The sequence below is a fragment of the Protopterus annectens genome, chromosome 1.part0 (genome assembly GCF_019279795.1).
Source record: "Protopterus annectens isolate FY-2018-M chromosome 1.part0, PAN1.0, whole genome shotgun sequence".
Lineage (NCBI taxonomy): Eukaryota > Metazoa > Chordata > Ceratodontiformes > Protopteridae > Protopterus > Protopterus annectens.
Genome location: NC_056725.1, coordinates 571307719 through 571320971, shown reverse-complemented (window position 1 = coordinate 571320971; position 13253 = coordinate 571307719).

Below are 13253 nucleotides of genomic sequence, written 5' to 3'. Positions count from 1 at the left end.
CTACGTCTTTTCTAAGTCTGACCAACTCTTCGTCTCTTCCATGAAATCTAAGCTGGGCCAGCCAGTATCCAAACAAGCTATTGCAAGCTGAATTTCTAAATTCGTTTCCTGTTACACTTACCACGGGAAGTCATTATCCTCATTCACAAGGGCTCATCCTACTAGAGCAGTCACCACCTCTGAGGCCTTCTACAAAGGGTAGATTCTACAACCATTCTGGAAGCTGCTGCCTGGCCTTCTGTGCACACTTTCACTAAAGACTACAGAACTGATGCCTCTTCCAGGTCTAGGGCAGCCTTTGCCAGGTCAGTCCTTTCTAGCTGCATGGTCAGTCCTCGCCATTCTCAGCTATCCTCCCTTCTGTTACCTTAAACTTTTTGAATCACTCATCTGTTCAGAATACTGTACCAGTGATTTTAGTCTGGATATAGTAAAGTTGTATATGAACTTGGCATTACAGTAGATGTCCTACTGATCACTGTTGCAGTGTTCCTTCCCGCCCTCCTTCCCCTTTTGTACCTTTCTTCCTTTTTCCTCTGCTGCCATGTCTGACAGACCCTAGGTCTGGGGGGGGGATCCTTCATCTTGTCTTGTTATGCCCCTCCTAGCTGACTACTTCCTCTCAGATGTCTTCAGATTCCTGGCCTGGAAATAGCCTAAGGATGTATGCTGCTATGTTTATTTATATACCCCTACACTTGCAAGCTGAGGTCATATGTTGGACGTACGCTACTGGGAAGGTCTAGGCTTTGGTACTCCCACCAGACATCATCAGTGAATACTCATCATTTTGGAATACTGCAAATAAGTAAGTAAAAGTGACTATAAGTAATGAAAGCACTTATACATGCATTATGAATATTCTTCTAATGAAAATATTCATGTTTTATATAGTTTATAATCACCTTTTGTTGTCAGTTTCTGGGTCATATGTTAAAATGGCAATTTGTAGCTAACACGATTGTCCAGTAATTAAAAATAAGTAAGTATGTAAATAACAAGTACCTCTTAGAAGTAATAGACTTTTGGTAAAACAGAATATTCAAGGGGATTTTTTTCAGGTTTCACCAAAACATGTATATCACTATGCTTATGCAGACAAGTAGTAAATGATTAGGTATTGTTTACTGTTTGCTATTGTTGTGCACAAATTCTGTGCTAAAAAGTGTTACTCTGTAAAATGTTTTCTGGATGTTGCTCCAAGGCATTTAGAGCTTTTCTTTTTTTTTTTTTTTCCATAATCAATCTTTATTATTTTTCTGAATAAACTAACAATATTACATAAACAAACCCAAGAAAATAAAACAAAGCCCAAATGCTACTACAAAATATATACACTATATACATGAATGCTTCCATCAATTAAACAAGATCAATCTAAACAGATAATTGATGCTAAACACAGATTTAGAGCTTTTCTAATTCTACCATTTCCCCATTTTGTGACATAGTAATTTATTTGTTACATCATGAATAGATGAATGGCAGTGGATAGGTCTGTGCACAAACAAGAGTTTTAACTTCTCAAGCAGTTTAAAATGTGCTGTCCGCTTACAGAATACAGAAATCATTATATTTTGTCTAATTAAGTGTACTGCAAAAAACATTATCATATCAAAAGTCCAAAAGTTTGCATTTGAAAATGACTGCATTCATTTCCATGAAGCAAACTGTACAAACTGAAAAGCATGTTCCACTTAATGTAATGTTTTCTACTGTATATTCTTTGTGGTAGACAGCATCTCTGACTGTACATTTTAAATTGCTGTCATACTCATTTTTTGTGAGATGTTTTGTTGCAATAGACAACTGAAGGCACTCAATGAAGTCTTAAGTGCTAGAACGCTGAAAGATTGAAATTTTAGAAAATCTGGCTTGTTTATAGCCAAGTCATCTTCAAGTATATATTATATATGTTAATGTTATATGTTATTTTTTAACATTCAGTTCATGATAGTTAATATTTCTGAGAAGTCCAGGAGTGTAACTTTATGTATATTAAACTGTTCTGACAGTGCTCAATTGTGGGCTGAATTTTATATATATTTTACATGGATACTTAATGTTAGAGCTCCGTTTCTGTACTGAAACTAACTTGGTGGGATTCTTGCAGTCTGTGGGGAGGTAGTGCTGTGTAGGTGACCAACAGAATGTGTCTAACAAAATGCATGTTTGTGTATCAGGCATATCCCTGTAAAGGATGGCCTATTAAAATATTTTCCACAGGACCAAATTAATGCAAACAAGTAATGAGAAAAGTAGCATACCATCAAGAATGGCTCAGCTAGTAATATGTAATGTATCCAGAAATGTTAGCTTGGAACTACTGTTATGTCACATACCCCTCAGAAATCAGCAGAACGCTGCTTGAGATGCCTGCCAGAATGTGAGATAAACAAAGAGCAAGCGGCATAATCTCACAGTTCAGGAAGTCATCTTTTCTTATCAGTTCTGACTGTTCACAAGGGACATCAAGAAAGGTTTGTCACAAGTGACAGAACAGTAAATAATCTTGTCTTTTATAGAAACTGAATGCTTATTGTGTCATTCAATCATATTATTCCATCAGCGCACTATATAATAGGCATGACAGATGTGATCACTGTAGATTTGCAGTCCCGACAAACTGTACAGATGTTTTTTTTACAGTTCTTATCCAGAGTCTGTCCTTAATGGTTCAAACTTCAGACATGACTAGGCCATCAAAATAGTTGCTGATATTGAGAATCTGCTTTTATTTGGAAATTTGCTCAGCTTTTGAATATTTACTCAAATTTAATGGTACAAGGAGCAGGAGTTTCAAGCAGCGTTTTTTTTTTTTACCAGATTCTTATTTTTCTTTCTGAAAAAAAAAATACACACAAATATTATCCTTTGGCATGATATTTCTGCATTTATATTCAAATTGCTGAAAACAAGTATTTTACTACTGTATTCTGATGTACTTTAAAAAAATACAGACATCTAGAAATGTGTAAGCCTTTGGTTGAAGACTTGAGATAAAGATACCAGCTCCCTGGTCAGGCTCAGTAAGAAGCTGAGATCCCTTATAAGATCCTGCAAAGCTAGCTACGAAAGCAAAATTGCCACTTTTTCTAAGGGCAACCACCAGGCATTCTATAGCTATGTCAAAAATCTCAATGGCAACACCCAGATCTGCTCTGAGTTACAGCACAACGTCACAAAAATTACAGAACCAACTGATATTGCCAACATCCTGGTAGATAGGTTCAGTGCTAACTTCACCCCCTAAAGGGCCCATATCTATACAGGAAAAATGCAGAGTCCCTGTAATCACATCTATGCAGGTAAAAGCTGCACTCTCTAAAACCAAAAATACAGCATCCATGGGACCGGACAACATACCAGGCTACATTTTACATGAACTTCAGAATGAACTGGCTCCCCACCTAAGCACCATGTTCAATCATAGTCTCATTTCAGGCTTTGTGCCCACTGAATGGTGCACAGCAACAGTTATCCCACTCCACAAAGGGGGAGCCACCACTGATCCTGGGAACTATCGCCCTATTAGCCTGATGAGCCTGGTCTGCAAGGCCATGGAATGTATCGTCTTGGAACTCATAAACAAAGACATTGGTAACCTCCAAAATCTGGACCCCACCCATTTCGGGTTTGTGAAAGACAGATCACGCCCTCTGAACCTGATTGACTTTTTTGAGGCAGTCACCAAAGCTGTAGATGAGGGTAAGGTGGTTCACACAGCCTAGCTTGACCTTGCCAAGGCTTTTGACACCATATCTCATTCTGGAATTATAGCTAAACTCACTAAACTAGGTATAAATCCTTGCATCACAAGATGGGTTGCCAACTGGCAAATTGACAGAACCCACACTATAAAAGTTGCAGACTCCCAAATCTGACTTCAAACCAGTGACAAGTGAAGTACCACAAGGTTCAGTCCTGGGACCTCTCCTGTTTGGTATCTACTTCTCTGAAGTACAGGCTAACACAGAAGGCCTCTGGCTAATGAAGTTCGCAGATGACTGCAAACTAGGAGCCATAGTTGAGTCCCCAAATGATGTGGACATCTTACAGAAGGGCCTCACTGAGACAGATGCCTGGTGTCAGAGGCATGGCCTCAAGCTCAGTGCCAAAAAGTGCATTGTCATCCCCTTTGGTAAAAACTCTGTAGCCATGAACTACCACATAAACAGCAGTCTACTCAATGCCGAATGTGTGATAAGAGATCTTGGGACCTAGGTGGGCAGTGGTCTTTCCTTTAATAATCACATCGCCACAGTAGTCAGGAAATCCTTTTATGTGGCACACCTCATCACAAAAGGGTTCTCATCCAGGAAAAAAGAGGTCATTGTTCTCCTCTACTCGGCACTCATTAGACCCATTAGAGAGTACAATGCCCCATTTGGAATGTACCTCACAAGACATCTGCAGCAGCCGGAAAGGCCACAGAAGTACCTCACAAAGAGGATTACTGGCCTTAAACAGATGCCCTACACTGACAATCTCAACAAAACTCCAGCTTTACTCTGTAGCATATCGCCTACTCTGAGGAGATCTCTGCCTGACATATAAAGCTATGTCAAACCCAGAGCTGTTGGACATGCTACACCTAAAGAAATCCCAATCCCTCCGAGCTACACATTCTAGGGACCTAAACCTTGTCACCACAATAAACAGGACATGCTGGAGGGATAGATTCCTGTCCCAGAGACTTCCTATACTCTGGAACAGACTACCTATCTATGTCAAGCAAAGTTCCTCATTAGCACTCTTCAAGAAAAATCTTGATGAGTTGATGAGAAATAGGAAATACACCCTGGGGATCACTTCTGTGGCTCTGCTCGACAGAGGCACAGGAAATTAACTTAATTGGGTGGCATAATCCAGGGAATATTGTTGGCTAGGCTTACATAGGCCCTTGGGACGATAGCCTAGTACCTACCTATGAACCTATGTATCTACAGCCTTTGGCCATGTACCTCAGATGGGGGTAAATCCTTTAGCCATATACCTGTAAAGGACATACTTTTATGCATCTACAAACCTTTGGCTATATATATATATATATATATATATATATATATATATATATATATATATATATATATTTATGGAGTTTACGTACCTCTGTACATCTACAGACAGGTAAGATACCAAATAACGTTCACGAGACAGTTCTTTAGGGAATAACCGTCTTTTTTTATTGCAAGAAGAGATACATATGTGGCAGACTAGGAAATCAAGATCCTGTCTTCTTGAACTTCAGAAATCAACATGTTTTATGCCTTTTTCATTAAACACAACATTATTTTAACAATCATAGAACAGCCACTAACCAATTAAAACTAAATGCTACAGCATTCATTTTGCTAATTGAGATCTCCTGACTGCTTGTTTATGATATTCCACATAAGGTACGAGCTCTGAAGGCCATGACAGAACTTTCTGCACAGAACAAATTTCGTACTTTTCTACCCCTGTCAGCATTTGCTGTTAGACAGACAACATGATGAGAAATGAAAGGCACATACTAACATTTTTCTCTTCTCTATACTTCTCACCCTTCACAAGACCTTTGGCCGTATGCCTGAGATGAAGGTACCTGTTTACATCTACAAGCGTTTGGACATTCACTTGAGATGGAGACAGCTGTATACATCTATTTCTTTTTTTTCAAACACCTTTAGTGAAATATCACTTGTGACATGGCAAATTTACATTTATATAAAAGTTATCAAACTATATTAATATAACAAACATTATACTTCACATATATTGTTATATGACCTAAGCAATGTTACATACATTATTCAATTCCTGCATTTTTTTTAAACAAGAAACATATTTATTAAACCAACATTGACTGCATAGGTAATCATACATTTATATGAATGAAAACAAACCACACCGACACAATCCTAATCTCAAGCATTTTACATCACAAACCATACTGACACACTCCCGGTTGCAAACATTATACATCTTATAATCTACCCAATCTTTATCATTCAAACATTACATAACTCATTTAAGTCCTGCCACCTTTTAGAGCTCATTCTGTATTGTAACCTCAGTTCCCATTTCTTCCTATGTAGTTTGCTCCTACCCTTTTCTAAACATCTCAATTCTACTTGTTTTATCTCTGTTACTATAGTCACTACTTCTAGTATAGTTGGTTTAGATTTTGATTTCCATTTTCTAGTAACTGCTTTTTTGGCAGCCACCATTATTGGACACAGCAAGGCCTTACCATGTGTAGGCAATTCCAATTTTGTATGATAGCTCAGAAAAATCATCTCCCTCATCAGACCAATCCGCCCACCCAGCATCTCCAGCAGTGCATCCCGCAGGGAATCCTTAAAGTCCGTCAAGTCACTGCACTCCTATAAAATATGCTCCCAATTACCTCTTTCTTCCCCTTCACACCTCCCAACATTTACTGTCTGCCTAAGGAAAAATTCTCTGGAGTCTACTTTGGGTATAAAAATATCAATGTAACATTTCCAGGCAAAAATCCTTAATCATCTAGATTTTGTTGCATATTTAGGAGACATACATATACAAGAGGGTAGTGAGACCAGCTATGTTATATGGGTTGAAGACAGTGGCACTGACAAAAAGGCAGGAGTCAGAGCTGGAAGTGGCAGAGTTAAAGATGTTAAGATTTGCACTGGGTGTGACGAGGGTGGGCAGGATTAGGAATAAGTATATTAGAGGGTCAAGCCAGGTTGGAAGGTTTGGAGAACAAAGCCAGAGAGGCAAGATTATGCTGGTTTGGACATGTGCTGAGGAGGGATGCAGAGTATATTGGGAAAAAGATGCTAAGGCTGTAGCTGCCAGGTAACAGGAAAAGAAGAAGGCCTAAGCTAAGGTTTATAGATGCGGTGAGAGAGGACATGCAGGTGGTTGGTGTGACAGAGCAGGATGCAGAGGACAGGAAGAAATGGAAGCAGTTGATCCGCTGTGGCGACCCCTAACGGGAGCAGCCGAAAGAAGAAGAAGAAAAAGGCATATATCTTCCCATTGTTTCTTTGTGAATTGCTTATCCAATCTCTCTTCCCAATCCTTTCTAACCCCCTCTGATTGATTCTTATAGTTATCATGCAATATTTTATATGCTGTAATAATTATTCCTTTTTTAACGGCAGCTTCTGTTCTAGATTCTATTAAAAACTCTACCAATGCTGGTCCTTCATTTAGTACCCCCCCCCCATTTCTTTCTCTTTGCCTATACCCTATCAATCCCTGATAGGGAAGGCAATCTCTAACCTGCAGTCCAAATAAATTCTTGGTGTCTTCCCATTTTGTTATCTTTTCCTCTTTAGATATTTCCTCTGAATACTTTGGTTCCTTTGCCAGTTTTCTCCAATAAATTCCAGCCCCCTCTTGCCTATTGTCTGTATCCCTAATTGCAGTCATCACTATCAGCAGAATCTCCTTTTTCCATTTCTATTTTGGTTTAATTCTTAGAATACTTTCTGCTACTTTATGGATATAATATTCTGCATAATTATTGTTATTCTCCTTAAAGGCCTGCAGCCAAAATGCCAGTCTTTCCTTGTTTCTTGAGCTTCCCCCATGTTTCATCATCACCCCTTTCCATTTTGAATTATAGTTTTCTGCTTGTGCTTTGTATAGGAGTCTTAACTGTGTAGCTCTGAAATATCGTTCAAGTTGGGTAATTCCAATCCACCTGGAAGAATCAGCTTATCCCACTTGACTCTTGCCATCTTCCCCTCCCAGATAAAGTCCTTCAGCTCTTTATTAATTTCTACCCACAACTTCTCTGGTTGATAAAAATATGCCTGACCTGTCTACAAGACTAAAGGGACTAAAACATTTAACTGCTTGTAGCTTACTATACATATCCATATAACAAAGTATGTCCTTCTATTCATATGCTGCAGTATCCATAACATAAGAGACTCCGCCTCAGGATGACTCGTATGTTCAGCCCTTATACCAAAGTTAAAATGCTACTGCAAAGGTACATTTGTAGTCCCGCATCACATGTCGGTCATAAACGGATGTCAGGTATAAAGCGGACGTCAGCACACACCTTCCTCAGAACTTTTCTGCTGCCTCTTTGACTGCCAGCTCCAGTTGTCACTCGCTTTGGAAAGTCACTTTGTGCTTCGATAGTGCTTTAGATAAGTACCCCATAGGGTTTTTTTGTTATCTATATTTGCTACTGTTTCCTCTTTTTGACTTATTGGGTTTTAGGGTCTGGTAGTCACAGGCTACCAGGTTTTGACCGAAAGGACTGCATTTGAGACAGAGTGGAAGGGGAAGATCTTGCAGAAGCCTATTGCCTGTTTTCTGTTGTCCTTTTTCCTCTTGGGAGAGTGATGCTTAGACACCTTTCTCACAAAGGTGATCCTAGCTGGATAATGGTGGTCCTAGCTGGATAATTCCTCTGGAAGCGGGGAACCGGGGAAACAAAAATGTGTGTTCAGGTCTTGTAACTCTTTCCCCTTTTCCGAAGGGCTTTAAAGAGATCAACAGCTGCAGAGCTAAATAAGGCCTTGTTGTCTAAAGGGGCATCCATACACTTGGCTTTAATATCATCTGGCAAAGGCTGCAACCTAAGCCAAGAATACCTCCTTAAGACAGATCCTGATGCTGCTACCCTGGCTGATGCCTTCACAGCATCATAACTGCACTTAATGGAGTGCCTAGTAACCTGGTTGCAGGATTTTAGAATGCTGGATATTTTTGCCTTATTACGGGAATCTGGAAGGTCTGAAATAAGTTTTACAGTATCTGCCATGACAGCCAGGGAGTATTTTGCCATATGGGTTTGGTAATTCATGGCTCTGAAAGCCAGAATGGCAGATGTATAAACCTTTTTGCCTAACCTCTCCATAATTTTACTCTCTTTGACAGAGGGAAGTAAGGAAGTGGAGGGTAGCAATTTGTAAGTTTTATCTACAGCTACAGAAATGGTTGAAGGATCCGCTGAAGGGGCCTTAAAGAGAAACTTGGCATCCTTAAGCACATTATAAAATTTATCAGGACGTTTAGGGGCTGGAGTTTGGGAGTCTGCAGATTTTGACACAGCAGAAAAGGTGTCCCAACAAGGCAGGCAGTACAGGGGTAATGGCAGAAGGATTAGGGGACTCCATCTGTAAGAGGTCATAATACCTGTTTTGGGTTTCAGAGACCTGACAGCAGTCCCATTTAATTAATCTGTCATCTGCACAAAGGTCTCCCCAACTTTAATGTCTTCCCCAGGAAAATCTGTGCCATCAGATTCCTCCTCTGGGGAAGCAAAGCCCAGAGAAGAAGCAATCTGTGAGGAGTAAGCTAATGACTCATCCCTAGATGAGTCTTCTTCTTCAGAAGAGATTTCTTGCACAGGCCTTTTCCCAGGAGTGGAATGGGGTAGAGCCTGGACAGGAGCTGTGGAATGGCATAAAGCCATAAAGGCATTAAAGAGGCTGTGTGTAAAGATCTCCCAGTCAGGAGTTTGGTTGGAGGGCATTGCTTGCTGGCCAGAAGAAATATGCTTTGTTTTCTGCTTTTTCTTCATAGGGGCCTCTGACATATGATGGAAAGAAGGAGGTCCAGATACTGGGTGACATTCAACAACGTCTGAGAGAAAATCTTCCTGAACAACTATCTGGGTAATGCTAAGTGGGGCTTCAGAAATAGTAAGCTGTGGTTCCCCCCAGTGACCAGTTCGGATTCCTGCAATTCCCTCTGGGACATGTTCACAGACTCCTTGATGGCTTCCCCAAGGTACCCGTTAAAGGAGACTCTGTAGTTTCTGGTGCGGCCTTTGGGCCTTCATAGGTCTTGGGAGGGATGATTAGAATAGAGGGAGCAGCCAATGGTTCAGGCCAAGATTTCTTGGCCTTTTTGGTTTGTGGCTCTTCTGAAGGGCCTGATGTCAAGTCCATATCCTGCGCAAGGCATTTAAGGCATTGATTTTCCAAGTACAGCCTGAGGGAATAAAGACAGCCCCTAAGGGTCTTTGGGACAAAGGCCTTGCAAATACAAGATATATGGTTGTGTTCTGGGCCTAAGCAAAATAGAGCTTGTGAGCGTTTTTATGTAGAATCTGCCTTCCACACTGACACTTGCCCTTCTTAGCTGACATTAACTCACAAAAAGGAAACACAGTAAATGGGATATTGGAATGGCTCCAGGGGACACTGGTGTGGTGCCATATTTTGATGGTCTGTTCTTCAGTTTGCGTTTGAAAGTTGGTCTCCCACAATTCCATTGGAGTGGATGGGGCTATGTAATTATGTATGCAAATTAGATGTTAATCAGCATACAGCTTTGTACCTATTTTTCATGAGCCTTGTCCAGATTTTTGATGTTTCCAGGTTGAGAGGTATAGTGGGAAAGCACCAGTGTACGTTAATCTGTGTTTTTATTTTAGTTAATATTGGTGCATGATCTGAAATAGTTATTGGGTGGGTATCAAGACCTTCAATTAAATGCACATGGTGCTGTGAAATGTATTTTTGCAACTTTCTCATCTCATATGAATATCTGTTTTTCTTCCATTTTTTCCAGCCTTTTGTTGTTTGTCTTGATATACTCCATCAATGTTTTTTGTTTTAACCAGGTCTGTATGCAGTTGTCCTATATCTTCCTGTAGGTTACTGGAAGCCACGTCTGAAGGTTGCATTGCTTTTTGCTGAACAGCTGCAGAGCTTTCCCCAGTCAGTGTTTCTTCTTCACTTTTTATAGCTAATTTTTTTCCACATCTTCTGTATTTCTTTATTCCTGGCATCCAGGCAATACACTTACTAGCCATTTACTGAAATTTACCCATAAACACAAGTCTACTGGCCTTTTCCTCTGAGTTTCTGTGTTCACACTAGGACAGCTCAATGTGCAGCCATCATGAAAGTCCTCTATACATCTATTTCTTTGATCATACGCATAAGATGGAAGCATCCTTATACATCTAGACGCCTTTGACTGTATACCCGAGATGAAGGTACCTGGCTACATGTGCAAGGCTTTAATCATATACCAGAGATGGAAACATTGTATGCATCACAAGCCTTTGGCCATATATCTGAGATGAAGAAACATATGCATCTGGAAGCCTTTGGCCATATACTCAAGATGAATGTACCTGGATACATGTACAAGGCTTTGGTTATATACCAAAGATGGAAATATCTGTATACATCTACAAGCCTTTGGCCATATATCTGAGATGGAGACACATGTAAGCATCTAGAAGCCTTAGGCCATATACCTGAGGTGAAGGTACTAGGTATCTCTACAAGCTTGATTATGTAGCTGAGACGGAGGTATTTTGATACTAACACAATTTCCAATATTGATGTGCATTTTAATGGATGCACAAATGTTTTGTCATATTTACACCACTATTACATACATAAATACCGCTGCATTTTTTAAAACCTTTTAAATACATCTATTTTTTAAATGCATCTGTTTTTAAATGTTTCCTTTACTTTCTTCATGTTTTTTAATGACAGTGTTAAAAGAAATACAAGACACATGTTTTCAACATGTTATCAATGTGTTTATCATAAACACATTAACTCATCCTTCCCCATTATGTGTATATGTTTCTCTCCATAACCAGAATATTAAATAAACCCATGACTATATATATGTATTTATATTACATCTGACTACATCCACTGCTATTTAACAATAGTAAAATCTTGTATTATTATATTACAATATTTTCACATTTTGCTGAACAGAAAAGGTTTAAAATCAAAATGTCTGGATGTAGTAGGTAAAACTGTTGGAACCTATAGTTGTGGTAAATGTTCAGTATGTTGTTGTTGTTTTTCTTTCGGCTTTTCCCAGTTTGGGGTTACCACAGCGAAACTCTGGTCCGCTAATGATTGTCAGTCGATTTTTACAGTGCCGAGGTGCCAGCCCGACATCGAACCTTCAACGAAGGCACGCCCATTCACGCATGTCTTTTGAATGCCACTCAACCACGGGGAGGACATGCAGACTCCACACAGAAGGCACTCCAGTGAATGGAAGAACCTCTTGCTGTGAGGTAATAGTGCTACCACTGCACCAACGCATCTTATGGTAAGGTAACTGTTCAGTATGTAATCGAGTAAAAAATTTAGCTGGCAGAAAGATTAATGAAAAATTGTATAGGGCCAACGAATATTATAATTGTAACAGCTGTGGTGTGATTTATATAATAGGTTCTGACTGTGATCCAAGTTCCTGGTATATTGGTCAAACCACCAGGAAGGCCAAAGTACGAATTCTGGAGCATTTGGGTGATGTGAGAAGACAGAGGCTAGAGAGTCCGGTTGCCGTGCATTTTATGTCTAAACATCAAGGGTCAGATAAGAGCTTATTCTTTAGTATCATAGTATGACCGACTAATAATTGTGGGAACTTTAAAAAACAATTAGACTAGAGAGTAGAATGATTATTAATTTCCACACTTTATGTTCTCATGGAATGAATTTGGAAAATAATTTGAATATCTAGATAAAATAAGTAAAATGTAATAGTTTATTATACTGGAAAACGTATGTATTAGGATATAAATTATTTATGCACATAAATATTTAACGTAATAAAGGAAATTTGAAAATATTGTAATATAATAATACAATATTTTACTATTGTTAAATAGCAGTGGATGTAGTCAGATGTAATATAAATACATAGATAGTCATGGGTTAATTTAATTTTCTGGTTATGGAGAGAAATATATATACATAATGGGGAAGGATGAGTTAACAGTGGGCCAGATTTACGAAAGCTTGCACAAAGTTGTAGAGTACAGTAAGATGTCAGACAGCCAATATGTCTGCCAAGCGATCCAGCAACAGCAGGCAAGGGGCGTGCATGAGAGCTACTAAAGCTACTCTTGCACGGAGAGCGTCATGGTATGCAAATTACCTCATTTGCTGCTGAAAGCTATGCAAATGAGGTAAATTTGAAATCCAGGAAACACTAACATGTCCGTGGAAGAGTAGTGTTATTTGCAGAAATGTACCACGTTGGTAATGGAGTACCATTCTGCAAATTGTTAAACGGAGCTATGACAGCTCCAAATAAATGATGCATCCGGTTGAGGAAGCATACCAATGGCCAAATATAAGGCCATTGGCATTTTTAAATGTTTAAAATTATTAAAATCTATTTTTTTCCCCCGATCTCCGATGTTTAAGCATAGAGCAGCGCCGCTCAAACGTGTGGCACTTAAAAAATTTCAAAATAGCCAAAAATAGGCATTTTCACTAAAAAACTTATCCTGCCATGCAGGTGAATGGCAGGCTGAA